Source organism: Lissotriton helveticus, chromosome 8, assembly GCF_964261635.1.
Source record: "Lissotriton helveticus chromosome 8, aLisHel1.1, whole genome shotgun sequence".
Classification (NCBI taxonomy): Eukaryota; Metazoa; Chordata; class Amphibia; order Caudata; family Salamandridae; genus Lissotriton; species Lissotriton helveticus.
The window spans coordinates 778,396,018-778,411,300 of record NC_136069.1 but is presented as its reverse complement, the minus strand read 5'-3'; the positions used below and the strand labels follow the sequence as shown (position 1 = coordinate 778,411,300).

Genomic DNA, 15,283 nt, shown 5'->3' with positions numbered 1-15,283 from the left:
TCCCACTGTGTATGCATTAAAACTAAGTAAAAGCTCTATTTAAAGGGGTTCAGTATGCCATCATTTGGGTCGTTCCATTGACTTTTGAAATCCCCAAGGAAGAATTGGTTAGGGGGTTGGTCCATGTTAGAGGAGATGGTCTCCATTCATTGTTCAATGAAAGATAGGTTATTTCCTGAGGGGTGGTAACTCATATGGAGCTTGCCAAACATTTGTCATTGTTGCACATTTCGATGCCGAGGGATTCACAGAAAGACACTGGAGCAGTTTGTGCATGTATTAGGGTGAGCATAGAGCAATAGATGCATGATTTACCTCCTCCAGCTTTTTCAGTTCTATCCAATCTGATGATGTCATAGTTGGGAGGCACTAGACTGTCCAGAATGGTTGAGGAGGTGTAATTGAGACACATTTCCGCTAAGATCAAGAGGTCGAGGTCTTGTGCAAGTATGAGATTTGCAATGTAAGCTGTGTGACTTACCACTCACCTGCAAATAAGGACCATAGACTTGATATGAGAATTGGTTACTACTGCCTCTTGGTGTGTTATAGGGATATGTACTAAATTATGCTTGTTCATAGTGCTATAGGTGAGACTGGGTTCTCTAAGTAGTTTTGCAGGGAATATATTGGATTGACCAGCGAGGGTAACAAGTCCTTTTGTGTGGTGTTGTATGATAGCAAAAGGAAGTGAAAGTCAGCATCGGATAGATGATCAGTAATCCTCTGGGGTCTGGAGTAGAGATTGAGAAGGAGTTGCGATCTCAAGTACAAGATAGGTGGGTTCTTTGTGTTGATAACTAAAATAAGAAGTGTCTATCAATCATGAAAGGATTGAGGTGTTTAGTGACTGGAGTTTTGTTTGTTCCAGCGATCAGGCTGAGATTCCAAAGCTTCTCAGCTTCAAGGTTATGTGTATGAGGTTCTGTTGGTCACTCTTAACTAGTTGAAGTTAATATTCAAGCTTGACAAGCTTGTCCTTAAGGGAAGGAAGGTCTCCAATACAACTGGGAGTATAGGATGGCCCAAGGTAGGCGATTAGAGGATAAGGGTTAGAGAGGATTTGATTAAACGGCTTGTGCGTTGGACTTTGAAGATGGGGAACCAGGTTCAAGCCTGGCGGGAGGGTCAAACTTCCTGTGATTCTTGACAAATCACTTATTTTCCCTGTGCCTAAAAATGAATGTGTCCATCTGTAAAGTAACTGGTGCAAATGTAAAGTGCTCTCATCCCTTCGGGTCGAGTCGGTGCTATATAAAAACTTTAAAGAGAAAGAAAATGACAAAGCAGAGGTGATATTTGGAAGAGGACTAGAAATAAGACTCAAATAAATATTATCTATGTGCCAAATTCACACCAGACTCCTTCCTAGATGATCCCCTTCATCGGAGCCTTTCTCGAAACGGTTCGGTTTTGTGTCTTTCTTCCAAGAGAGACCATTACATTCAGGCTATGATCATGATCCTTTACCTTCGGTCCTGGATTTCAGTGAGGTCGACTTGGGGGCTGCTGAGACTGATGGCCTCTTGCATCCTGCAGATCGAGCACATCAGATGGCATATGCAGGCTCTGCAGTAAGAAATGAAGTCCCAGTGGACTCAGCATCAATGGGAGCTCTCTCACCATGTCCAGATTTTGGAGGAAACTGCAAAAGATTTTCAATGGTGGCTACTGGACTGGTCAGCAGCAGACCCCTCTTCGTTCCTCACCCAGAGATGCCAGTGTTGACGGATGCGTCACTTCTGAGCTGGAGCATCCGCCTGGTAGTGGTGGAGATCAGAGGCTTCTGGTCTCTGGCATAGTCCTGGTTCCATATCAACTTTCTGGAGCAGAGGAGCATTCTTGGTGCTGAAAGACTTCCTGCTATTCATCAAGGGGAGCCTAGCACAAGTGCTTAAGGACAAAACCACTGCAACAAACAGGGTGGGTGCAGAAAGCCTCGTGCCTGAGGAGCTGGTTGGACTGCCAGGGAATCTAGCTTGTGGCAATCCACCTGGTGAGCCCCTTAAATGCCAGTGTGGACGAACCCAACTGTCAGCACCTAATGGATCATGAGTGGCGCAAGGTCTCTTCTGTAAATGGGTAGAACCATAGCTCGATCTATTTGCTACTGATGAGAATGCGCTGTGTCAGAAGGTCTGCGTATTGGGATTTCCAAGGGGTCTCCTGCTTAGAGACGCATTCCACCTCGAGTGGATCTCAGGACTCCTGTATGCCTTTCCACCGATACCATTCCTACCCGAGATCTCAAGAAGATTTGGACCAACAGGGTGAAAGTCATCCTAGCGGCTCAGGGTTGGGTGCAGAGAGCATGGGGCTAGATGTAGGTAAATAGGATTTACCGATTCTAAAATACCGAATTTTACCGATTCAGTATTTTAGAATCGGTGAATGCTATGTAGGTAATAATTCGGTAAAAATTATCGAATCGTTAAGATTCGGTATTTACCGAATCGGTATTTACCAATTCGGTAATTACCATTCATTCCTATGGGCCTAGAGGTCCTTAGGAATGAATGTCAATTACCGAATCGGTAATTACCGATTCGCTAAAATAGGGAAAGAGTTAAGGGTGGCAGGGTGTCACTTTGACACCCTGTTGCACCCCTGAATAGTGCTTGTGTGCACATGTGGCACACATACATGCCCTAAGGGCATGTTGTCTGTCACATGGCACAGGTGTAAATGCACAGATTTGCATTTACAGAGGTATTCGTTATTTACCACCAACTAATAGTTGGTGGTAAATAACAAATCCTTAAAGCACAGAGGCACTCTTCAAAGTGCTTCCTACATGTCATTTACCGATTCAGTAAATACCGAATCGGTAAATAATGATTCGGTAAATACCGAATTGGTAAATACCCATTTGTTATTTACCGAATCCTCCCCTACATCCCAAATGCCCAATACCGGTCGGTAACGGCCGAAATTCGGTAATTTCGACCGATAACGACCGGTATTGGGCCACCTACATCTGGCCCATGGTTTCCAGACCCTTCGGGCTTCCACATCTGTCCTTCGATCAGTCTGCACCTCCTGTAGGAACTGTATTGCAGTATATTGGTCGGGTTCTCCACCCTGGCTTTCGCAACCTCCACCTTCATGCTTGGAGATTGAGTGGCGGTGGCTGAAACCTTTTTCCCTTCTCCCAGAGGCAGTTGATGTTAACTTGGCAGCCCATCATCCCTCGACATAAATTGTATACTCCTGCTGATGGGACAAATTTGTGGTTTTATGCGGTGCCTGCCTCCTCCTGCTAAATGCTCAAACTGTCTGATGTTCATTATTTGTTGTGTCTCACGCCCCGGCTAGGCTTTGCTCTGGGCACAGTTAATGTTTGTCTGTCTGCCTTTTTACGGCACACCGATCAGCTCGCTTTGTTCAAATCAACAGTTGTGATTACATCACTGGCATCGTCTTTGCCATTTTGATGTCCATGTCACCAGTAAAGGCCACCTCGGCGCTCTGACAGATATTCCTTTTTTTGCGCTCTAGTTAGTGCAGATCTGTGAAGAGAGCTACCCTCAGTCACTTTTTATAGAAGTTTGTTTGAATATTTTTGGGTGTGCAGGATGTCGAAGAAGACTTCTAGATTAAACCTGTGCTGCACCGGTCACTGCGCCATGACAGTATATTGTTCTTTTTCTCCCTGTCGCGCTACATTAGGGGGTATGATGTTTGATGCCAGGGGTCTGCTTGTGTGATAGGCCATTTTGCAGGCACATGAAACCTGACACTCTTATGTGTGATATATTTGTGTTTGTACTGTCTGTGTCTAGGATGTCAGGCACCATTGCAATGATGATGATGGTCAATTCATCCTCCACCAAGTACACATATGGGGCATTATGTTAGATTACTGAGATGCGACTGTGATCATGACATTCCTGCGGTTCCGGGAAACGTTCAGGCCTGCATGAGTTAAGCCTGGATTGCTCCTGGGATCATATACACCTATCATATAGGACAGGTTCTCCTGCGACAGCAACCTGCTTCAAGCCACACATCCAAAGCTACATGCAATCTGAAATAACACTCAGACTAGCACCAGCGCTAGTTTTGACATACACGATTTATTGATTTCTTCTTGCCATAGATACATATCACTGACACTAAGGAGGGAGTTAATTGGTGACCATGGGTACCAGAGTCACAGTGACAACGTCTCCTGCCAACATCACTGTGGCGGCTCACTTTGTGGGCACCCTACAGCTGTACCCATCTGTGTCTTTTATATTTTCTCTGCCGAGAACGTGCAATGTCAGCAGTTTTGCACTTTGAAGTTTTCAAGGCGGTGCTTGCTCTGCGACTCTTTTCGTCATTATTGTGGCACCAGTTTATGGCTCGGAGAATGTGGTATCCAGCGCTTCTCCAAATGAGCATTGATCCTCTGATCCTGGGAGGATCTTCCTTTGCAACAACAGGAGAGGGTCCTCTAGCCATGTATGGAGATTGAGTGCCGGTAATAGATAGCATTCGACCTTCCTCCCAAAGTCTGTAATGTTATTTTGGCAGACAGGCGTCCCTCTACCAAGACTGTGTACGCCTGCTGGTGGCACAAATTTGTAAAATGTTGCGCAGAAAGATCTATTGATTCTCTTTCTGCTTCCCTATCTCAGGTTATACTTTTTAGTTTGACTCTTGTCCAACATTGCTTTGCTCTAGGTGCTCCTAAAGGGTACCTTTCAACCTTGTCTGCCTTTTTAAGGTTGCCAAACCAACCCTCTTTATTTAAATCTCCTATTTTAAATAGATCTCTCAAGAAGCTTGTACATATGTTCCCATCTACCACTTTCATCATGCCTCAGTGGGACCTAAATTTGGTCTCACCTTCCTGATGTGTGCTCCTTTCAAACCTCAGGACATCTGCCCCCTCCAGCTACTTACCATCAAAACTTCCTTTTTAGCGCCAATACCTTCTGCCAGGAGGGTGAGAGATTTGCATGCTCTGTCTTCTAAGCCTCCTTACCTGACCATCTTCTGTGATAAGTTGGTGCTTCACACTAGGGCCCCTACATACAGAAATGGTAACACCATTACAAATGGGGCAGTCTGTCACCTTGCCCACTTTCTACGCTCCACAGGACCCCACTAAAGAAGAGGAGGAACACCGATATCTGGACCTAAAAGTGCATTGTCTTCCTACCTTAACCACACTAAAGAGTTCCAGGTGGACGACCAACTCTTCATGGGGTACGTTGGAGCGAAGAAGAGTAGTGTGGTCCAGAAAAGGACAGTCCCTCGATGGGTTGTCTGTTTGCATCAAAATCTGCTATGCTGTGGCCAAAAAGCAACCTCCTGAAGGCTTAAGGACTCAATCTACCAGAGGTAAGGCTGTTACCACACCATTGCAATGTGGAGTCCCAGTCCACGACATTTATTAGGCAGCAACATGGGTATCACTGCACATGTTCACCAAGCATTACTGCCTGGACAGTCAAGTCCGCAGGGATGGCCTTTTTGGCCTTTCTGTCATGCAGGACTTCCTGGTCTAAACTTGCCCGCAGTCCCTCTTCCGGGCATGGTATTGCTTGGGTATCTAATCAAAGGTAAGGAATCTGCAGCTAGATTTCGCTATCAGCAGGACAAGTTACATACCTTCGGCAATGCCTTATCTGGTAGAGACATGGACTAGTCGCAGACTCGTTACCAACCTACCCATCCTCCACACATTGTAGACTGGTTTTTAGGATCAGGGCCATTCCCTTTCAGGGCCCTAGTTGTTCAGAACAAACCAATGTCAGTGGACTTCATGACTTCATGCTCCTGGGGTGTGAAAACTTGTGAAGAGTAACTGACTTCTGTGTACCAAGGTGACTCCTATAAAGGTGTAACAGCCATCACAACAGTGGAGACGTCGCTGACGATGTAATATGGAGCTGACTGATGCCACCTAACTGAGCGTAATGGGTATTGTCTGATGAAAAATCTTCCCGTCCAGTCTGACGCCTAGGAAATTCAAATGTAAGGAATCTGTGGATAGATCATGTCTCTACCAGATAAGGCGTTACCAAAGGTAATAAGCTTGTCTGGTAGTTTCTTATTGATCAATATGTTGACCCCTGTGGTACTTTATGGGTCTGTATATGGTCCAGCGATGTTCCATGAAAAGTCCATCTGTCTGAAATATTTTCACACATTCATAAATTTTGGGAACTCCACATAATCAATTTGGTCAATGCATTTCGGCCCTCTTACTGTGGACCTTCTTAGAACTATTCCCTAGAATTAATTTCACTCATCCAATCAGCCGCATCAATATTTGTTTTGACCCGCCTGAAAAGATGGTGATACCAGGGCTACAGGGAACTAATCTTTCTACTATGCTGCTGTTCACAGCGTGTTGTTATCCATGTACCGTTCGCGGCACCGGTTTATAAACAGGAACTAAGCTCCCCTACTATTTGAACTGAATATGCATTAGCAAAGATGCAGCCTCTGGAAGGACTGTCGACCCATTCCACCAGGACCAAAGCTGCTACCACGGGTTAGCACACAAAGTCCCTGTCCTAGACATCTGCCAGTCAGCTGCATGGGCGTCCGTCTATATGTTTAAAAAGGACTATTGTCTTGACAGCCAAGTCCACTGAGAAGGGCATTTTGCTCACTTGGTCCTGCAGAAGTGTTTGGTTTGAGTCCATCCACAGCTCTCCTCCATTAGGTACTGCCAAGTTACCTACCTTCAGTAATGATCTTTCTGGGGGAGACTCTCTAGCTGCAGATTCCTCATTGACTCTCCCTTCCTCCCATTCTGTGTTTGGACTCTACCCACTTTTTGAAATTCCAAGTCTACACAATGTCTGCTAACTTGCTTTTGGAGGTAGGCGTCTAGGGGCGCCGACAGTCTTGAAAGCACCTGACATCAGCTCGCGGGAGTGCCACCTGCATAGGGCCCACATGTCATTTCAGGAGTGGAACAGCCTTTGCTGATTATGGCTGACACCTGTGGAATGATTAAAAGGTGAGGAATCTGTGGTTAGATAGACAGAGCATTACCAAAGGTAAGTAACTTGTTTATGTAGTCTCTCGGATGGTGTGTCCTACACAGTTGATAGGGAACAGAACAGAGAAGTAGCTCTTTGTTTTGAAAACCATACTGCACGCTCTCCACTGCTGAGGAGGGTCAATGTCAGAATGCCCAATGTCCGGGACTATGTAACCATCATTACAGACCCCACTCTATTCTTGGGACAGCCAGGGATAGGCATTCTTGTCTCAGATAAAATTGCATAGTCTTTTTGATAAAAAAAGACACGTTCTAAATCCAAGGCAATGTAAGAGAAGTTATTTTAATGTTTAGTCTGTAGAAAACTCAAGCCAACAAGTGTTGTGGAACTAATAAATAACAGTGTTATTTCTTACAGGCAACAGTTATAGATTATCTGTCTTGTTTAAGGGAGGGGATAAGTTCAACATGTTTAATGCTGCACTATACCAATAACAACCAGATGTGAAATTCTCTGATAACTGACTATGCAGCATAGTGCAGAGCCTTGGTGTTCCAGGTGATATCCTTAGGAAAGTAAAAAAATTCAAGAATTATTCAACATGATAACTGACCTTAGTTCTGTGATTTCTGTTGAGTCCTTTTGATATCAACGTTTCTGAAACAACATGTCGTTGGGAAGGCAGTGTTCATAGGGGTTGCTTTGTGTTTTTGGTCTCTACAACAGTGCTGTTTTCTCTTTTATCTGTGATGAAATCACAGTTTGTAGCTTCTCAATGCTCATAAAATTCCCCCTTTCAGAAAAAGCAAGATGAGAATTGTCAGAATTATAGTAACCAGTAGGATTGTTACACTCTTCAAGACCCTGACAAGACTCAGAGGAGGTGTTGGCATACTCTAGCCTATGGTACCAAAGGTACAGCAAACAAAGGCAACTTTAGTTTTTGCTGAGGGGCTTTCTGACCAAGGGAAAATGTGTGCAGATCCAGCGTGACGAAACATTATCTGTTTGATGATATTTCTCAAGCAGCAGCAAGTAGGAGTGGTCCTCATAGTCAGAGCATTAACTCCTTCTCAAGGGCAGGTGCTGTAGAGTTTGGTTTGCCAGCACCTCCCCATTCCACATCAGTGAAGTATCCCACCAGGACCCAGAGGCTCAGGGCAGTGGCAAAGTAAGCAGGTCAGACCCACATGGGAATTCAGTATCCAGAAGATGATTCCTTACCTCAGACAAGGTGGTAATGAAGAAGAGTGATGGGCGCATCATTGTTCAGTTGTAGAGAGGCAGGATAGAATGGTGTGCCCAGATGATCTGACTAACTGGCAGGTGGTAAATCAGCAAAAGGAGCAGCTTCAACAGAGGGCTTCGTTCTGGGGCTTGATGCAAGTTTGGAGTATGGCACCTGTGGGCAGACGTCTTGGGGAGGTGCAGCACGTTTCCCTGGGGCAAGTAAACCCATGTCAGCAGTCCACAACACTTTAGAGCTTTCTTTTTGATGAGCAGAACCATGTATAGGCCACTCTGGTGGGGCTTGTGAACAGACTTTCTTTTCAGAATGTACATGTAAGCCCAATTGCTGCGCTGGAGGGAATAGCATTCTTCTGATGGGCAGTCAGGTAAGTCGGCTTGCAGCTGAGAACGGAAACTTTATTGACAGAAAATAAGATTTAGGCAAAACTTCCCAACTCCATAAATTGACTGATAAGTTATGGATTAGCAAGAAAGCATACTTATCTGTAATGGGGTGAATGGCAATCGAAATGGGGTCAAGAATGAAGTTGGGTACACACCAGTTTGGTTTACTGACTGCTTCTGCGGCCAAGCCAGGGAGAGGTAATGAGGTTTTCAAGGCTGAACGGCTGGTGCCGGTATCAATAATGCAAGTGTTGAATTTGCCATGTATCATCCAATCAAGTTAGGGACCATTCTGATCTACAGAGATCAGAGTTTTTAGGTAACAAGCAGGATCTTTCTATCGTATAATTCAGGATAAGGGTTTTGTGTGATCTGGTTAGATATGAGCATTTCAGCAAGCACGGACACATTAGAAACAGTGTTAGAGCAACCCTTTAACCAGTGCCCCAACTGACTGTAAGCGAAACATGATCCTTCTGCAGGAAGCAACCAATTTAGATTGAGGTTAAGGGGTTGGAAGCAGACTATTTGATGATGGTGCTCCTGACGGGAGAGATGATTCGCCATGTTCTGAGTCCTCCATATTCTCCTGAAGGATAGTGAAGGGATTACAGTCCACCAGAGATGGTGGTGTGGGAGAATTAGTGAAAATGCGTCGAACAGATCTTGTTTTCCCCATAAAACAAAATGATTCAACAGCAATAAGGACTTGTTGCTGAGGGGACACAGCCATAAAAATGATTATCAATGAAGTAAATTGGCAATAAGCATGCCTAAATAGTCAAGAAAAAGAAACTGCAATATAAATATTAATGTATGGGAGCAAGAATAGCAAAATAGCTCCAAGCCTCTCAACACCATAGATCGAGCACATGTTGAATGAAAGGCAAGGAGAAATGGTAGGAAAATAAGGTTAAATTACAACATCAAGAGACATCTCATAAAACATAAGTATAAGTTCCATATATAATGGCATGTAGGTCAGTTGAAATGCTAGTGGGTAAAAATTGATTGCCCCAGTATTGGAACTTTCATAGATTCCCATGCTTTTGTATCATTCCCCGTCGTCGGAATGGGAGTCTCGGTAACAAAATAACATAGCAGTAGGTACAAAAGAGAAAGAAAAAGGCCTAGGCCTCATTCCCTTTTGTAGCATATCTGCCTCTTTTTGTAAAAGAGACCAAACTTAGGCATCAGCCAATCAGAAGAGCCTCACCCCATAGAACCCCCCTGAAGGAACCTCAGAGCCTTAGATTTTCTACCGCAAGTTGTGCTTAGGGAGTCTCCTTTGAGCTCTGCTCAAACTCTTCTCTTCAGAAGTTTTCTTCAGGATTTCTCTTCAGGATTCTTAGCTGTTCCTTCCAGGATGTCTGAAAAGGAAAAGAAGAAGGCCCTTTTTAAGCCATGTTCCACCTGTGACAAGAAAAGACTTTTTGTGGAGGATAAAAATAAAGATTGCATCTACTGCCTCTATCCTGACCATAAGGCTGCAGACTGCAAGATCTGCCGCACCTTTACCACCAAGACCCTCCGGCATCGTGAGGGTAGGCTTCTGACCTGGCTCCAGAAGTTGAAGTCCACAGTCTCCAGTGACAGTGAGGACTCTTTATCTGCGTCATCTTCTAGAAGGTCAGTCAAAAGGGGTAGGGTTTCCCCTTCTCTTTCTGTGGAGCATCCTTCTAAGGCCTTGTTAGAAGCGGTTGTCTCTAGTTGGCAGAGGTATACACTTCTGACAAATAGGGACACACCTTTTCTAGTCAGGGCAAGGGGATCACACACTTAGATAACCCCTGCTCACCCCCTTGGTAGCTTGGCAAAGCAGACAGGCTTATCTCAGAGGCAGTGCGTTAAGATTTATGACCACATACAGTAATAAAGTGAATACACTAAAAATGGACACGACACAGTAGTATTATAAAAATAAGGATTTTTATATAAGGCTTAGCACAAGACCAAATAACGACAAAAATATACCACAATCTTAATAAATACTTTTGGAAGGAAAAATAATAGTTCAAGCGTAGTTTCTTCTTAGCACAAAGTCTTTAGTATCAAAAGCAACTCTTCATCTCTAAAACACAGTTCTTGGCAACAATGTAACCCACACGGGAGTCACACGACGTCGAGGCAAAGTTAGTCCAAAGGTTCGGCGTCGACCGCGAGGAGCGCTACGTCGAGCCCGGAGTCGCACAGGCCCCCACAACACAGTACCTTGGAAAAGTGAAGCACTCGATGATCAGCGGCGTCGAGATGTCCGGCGTCGCGTCTTCGGCGTCGATCGGGCCTCGGAGTCGGGGCGATCTGCAGCGGCGTCGACCGAAGTCAGGCAGGAGCAGCGCTCACGAGGTGAAGCAGGATACGGCGGCGTCGATGTTGCAAGAGTGAGCAGCGCTCACGGCGTCGAGAGGGCTCGAAGTCGATGCGATCAGCAGCGGTGCCGACACGAGGTCACTTGGAGCTGGAGCCAAACTCACTACTCACTGGCGTTGTTGCTGGCGTCGATCGGGCCCGGCGGCCGGCGTCGAGGAAGCGGGACACTGGAGCCGTTACTCACAATGTCGAGCTGGATTCGGCGGCGTCCGTCGGCGTCGAGATTGCTGGATTCTTTCAGAGGTGCTGGATTCACAAGTTCCAGCAAACAGCACTTTAAGCAGATGAAGTCCTTTAGCCCTGTGACTTCACCAGGAGACTGGCACTCTTCCAGCCCTTGGAGATTTTCTTAGCAAAGATTGAGAGTACACACAGTTCCTCTCTCCTGGTTCCTTGGCAAAAATAAAGAAGCAATGCAGGATTCCCCCAACAAACAGCACTCTGGCAGAAGGGGTAGGCAGTCCTTAGATCAGCAGGCTTCTTGTCCTTGGTTCAGGTTTCCTTGTCAGAAGTGATCTAAATTCTTGGTTCAGGGGTCCTTCTCTTATACCCCTTTTTGGCTTTGATCCCTTTGTCCATGCAGGGGAATTTCCCCCCATCTTGGGTTTGTTGTGGGTGTTGCCAGGCCGAAGCACCTGGCCTATTCACTGTGCATGGCAGAGTCTTCAGCCGCCCCGCAGGAGCGGAGCCAGCATTGTCACTGGCAGGGGCAGGGCCATCAGTTGCCCGGCAGGAGGTGGGCCAGGAAAGTCCCAGGCAGTCACAGAGTCATCAGGCGCCTGGCAGGGGGGCGGAGCCATCATTGTATCAGGCAGGGCAGGCTATCAGGAGCTACTCTTCCCCTACTCTCAATGCAAATGCCCCACTCACCCCACACTGACTCATTCAGACCTCTGGAGCCACCCAGCTCCTGTCACACGCACACCAGAACCAGCAGAGACCGGTAGACAGTTAGACAAGAAAATAGCTACTTTCTAAAAGTGCTATTTTCAAACACAGAGTCCAAAAACCATCCACACAAACGGATGCGTTATTAAACCCTGAGTTCAGGGATACCAAACTCGACATTGCACCATGCTCCCCGAGCCCGCTAGGATTATAGCATTAATAATCCTGGCAGCCTTTTCTAACTGATGGAGAGCAGGTAACCCTACAATAGTGAAAAACGAATATGGCTGTAATTCACTATTAGGACATGCCAACCTTGTCAGGCTTGTCCTACCTTATGCTTACAATGCACCCTGCCCTTGGGCCTACCATAGGGGTGACTAACATGAAGTTAAGGGAAGGTTTAGGGACTGGCAAGTAGGCCAAATAAGCCAAACATGGAATTCACTCAATACAGCAATTTCACATAGGGAGCACTTGCACCGTGGCACTGATCAGCAGTGGCACAGTGCCCAAAGCATTTACCAGCAAAAACATCGTAAGCAGAGAAGGCAAACAGAAAAAATGGAGGAGAGACTCATGCCAATGATGCCAGGTCTAACACGTGTCCCCTCCAGCTGAAATGTGGGGAGAACTACCCTTACCCTAGGGAGTCCTCATCACTAAGGCGGAAAAATCTGGACAGACCATCAGCATTGGCGTGATCTGTGCCAGTGCGGTGTTCCACCATGAAGTCCATCCCCTGTAGGGAAATGGACCACCTCAACAGCTTTGGATTCTCACCCCTCATCTGCATCAACCATCTGAGGGGCCTGTGGTCTGTCTGAACCTGGAAGTGAGTCCCAAACAGGTAGGGTCTTAGCTTCTTCAGCGCCCAGACCACAGCAAATGCTTCTCTCTCTATCGCACTCCACCTCTGTTCCCTGGGAAGTAACCTCCTACTGATGAAGGCTACAGGTAAGTCTCGGCCCTCTTCATTCACCTGAGCTAGAACAGCCCCCACGCCATGCTCTGAAGCGTCCGTCTGGACAACAAATTCTTTAGAAAAGTCGGGTGCCTGGAGTATGGGTGCTGTGCACATTGCAGTTTTCAGGGTGTCGAAGGCCGTCTGACAGGCGTCAGTCCAGATCACAAGTCGTGGCTGCTTCCTCGAAGTCAGCGAAGTCAAGGGGTGCACAATGTTACCATAATCCTTGACGAACCTCCTGTAGTAACCCGTGAGACCCAAGAAGGCTCTCACCTGAGTCTGGGTTTTGGGCGGTGCCCATGCCAGGATGGTATCAATCTTGGGTTGCAGGGGGGCCACCTTGCCGCTCCCTACTTGGTGCCCCAAGTACACCACTGAACCCTGCCCAATCTGGCACTTACTGGCTTTGATTGTGAGGCCTGCTCTGCGCACGGCCAACAACACTTCCTGGAGGTGGCGCAAGTGTTCCTCCCAGCTGGCGCTGAACACTGCGATGTCGTCCAGGTAGGCGGCACTGAAATCCTCCAGTCCAGCCAAGACCTGGTTGACCAACCTCTGGAAGGTGGCAGGGGCATTCTTCATCCCAAAGGGCATAACCCGGAACTGGTAGTGCCCATCTGGTGTGGAGAATGCTGACCTCTCTTTTGCCCCATCAGTCAAGGCGATCTGCCAGTACCCAGACGTTAGATCAAACGTACTAAGGTACCGGGCAGCCCCCAACCGATCTATGAGCTCATCAGCTCTGGGGATGGGGTGCGCGTCAGTCTTGGTGACTGAATTGAGTCCTCGGTAATCCACACAGAACCGAAGTTCCGGTGAAGCACCAGGCGCTGCAGCCTTTTGGACCAAGACCACTGGGCTGGCCCAAGGACTGCTAGAGGACTCAACCACCCCTAAGGCAAACATTTTGGAGACCTCCTCCTTGATGTATGCTCTGACCTTGTCAGTCACTCTGTAAGCCTTGTGCTTCACAGGAGTGCTGTCCCCGGTGTCCACATCATGGACACACCACTGAGTGACACCAGGAATCAAGGAAAACAGATCAGGGAATTGTCCCAACAATTGGCGACAATCCTGCTGCTGTTCAGGGGTCAGTGTGTCAGAGAGGACAACACCATCCACTGACCCATCTTGCTCTTTTGCAGACAGGAGGTCAGGAAGAGGCTCACTCTCCTCCTCCATTCCAGCATCTGTAGCTAGGAGCATGCCCACTTCGGACCTTTCTAAGTGGGGCTTTAAACGGTTGACATGCAGGACCCGCAAGGGGTTCCTGGGAGATTCCAAGTCCACCATGTAGGTGACATCGCTCTTTTTCTCCACAACCTTAAATGGTCCAGTCCATCTGTCCTTGAGCGCACAAGGTTCCACAGGGGACATGACCCAAACTTTTTGTCCAGGCTGAAGCTCTACCAGAGTGGCCTTCTGGTCGTACCACCGCTTCATCTCCTCCTGGCTGGCCTCCAGATTTGCCTGAGCAAGATCTCTGAAGCGCCTAGTCTGGTTCCTAAAGGCCAGCATGTAACTGTATACATCCTGGGGAGGTTTCCTGGGAGATTGCTCCCAGCCTTCTTTGACCAGACTCAAAGGTCCTCTTACCGGGTGACCATACAAAAGCTCAAAGGGGCTGAACCCTAGAGACTTCTGTGGCACCTCACGGTAAGCAATCAACAGGCATGGCAAGAGGACGTCCCATTTACGCCTCATTGGTTCTTCAAGACCCATAATCATGCCTTTAAGGGTACGGTTGAATCTTTCAACCAACCCATTACCTTGAGGGTGGTAAGGAGTGGTGAACTTGTAGGTTACCCCACACTCCTTCCACAGGGACTTCATATAGTTGGAAATGAAGTTGGTGCCCCGGTCTGACACCACCTCTCTGGGGAACCCCATTCGGGAGAAAACACCCATCAGTGCCCGTCCCACCACGGGGGCCGTCACTGTTCTGAGAGGGATGGCTTCCGGGTACCGTGTGGCATGGTCCACCAAGACCAGGATGAACCTGTTGCCTAGGGCTGTCTTGGGGTCCAGGGGCCCAACAATGTCAATCCCCATCCGGTCAAAGGGGGTACTGACCACGGGAAAAGGTTGGAGGGGAGCCTTCTGCTTCCGCCCGCTTTTCCCACTTGCCTGGCAAGTTTGACAGGTCTTGCAATGGATATCTGTATCCCTTCTCATCTGAGGCCAATAAAAATGGGTGACAAGCCTGTCATAGGTCTTGTCCTGCCCCAGATGTCCAGCTAAAGGAACGTCATGAGCCAAACCCAGTAGGAAGGCTCTGAAGCGCTGGGGTACCACCAGCACACGGGCTGACCCAGGCTCAGCAGCCTTAGGCTCGCTATACAGGAGGTCATTCTCCCAGTAAAAAAAATGTGACCCTGACTGATCACCTGAGGTTTGGGCTGAGGCCTGCTGCCTCATACCCACAAGAGAAGGGCACACTTTCTGTTCTGCACAGAATTCCTCCCTGGAGGGA

General features: G+C 47.3%; 1 protein-coding gene across 1 annotated transcript in view; it reads left to right on the top strand.

The window, feature by feature from the left end:
* LOC144773802 (uncharacterized) overlaps positions 1-15,283 on the top strand; it is a 3,430,469-nt gene that overhangs the window by 910,346 nt on the left and 2,504,840 nt on the right. The window lies entirely within an intron of this gene.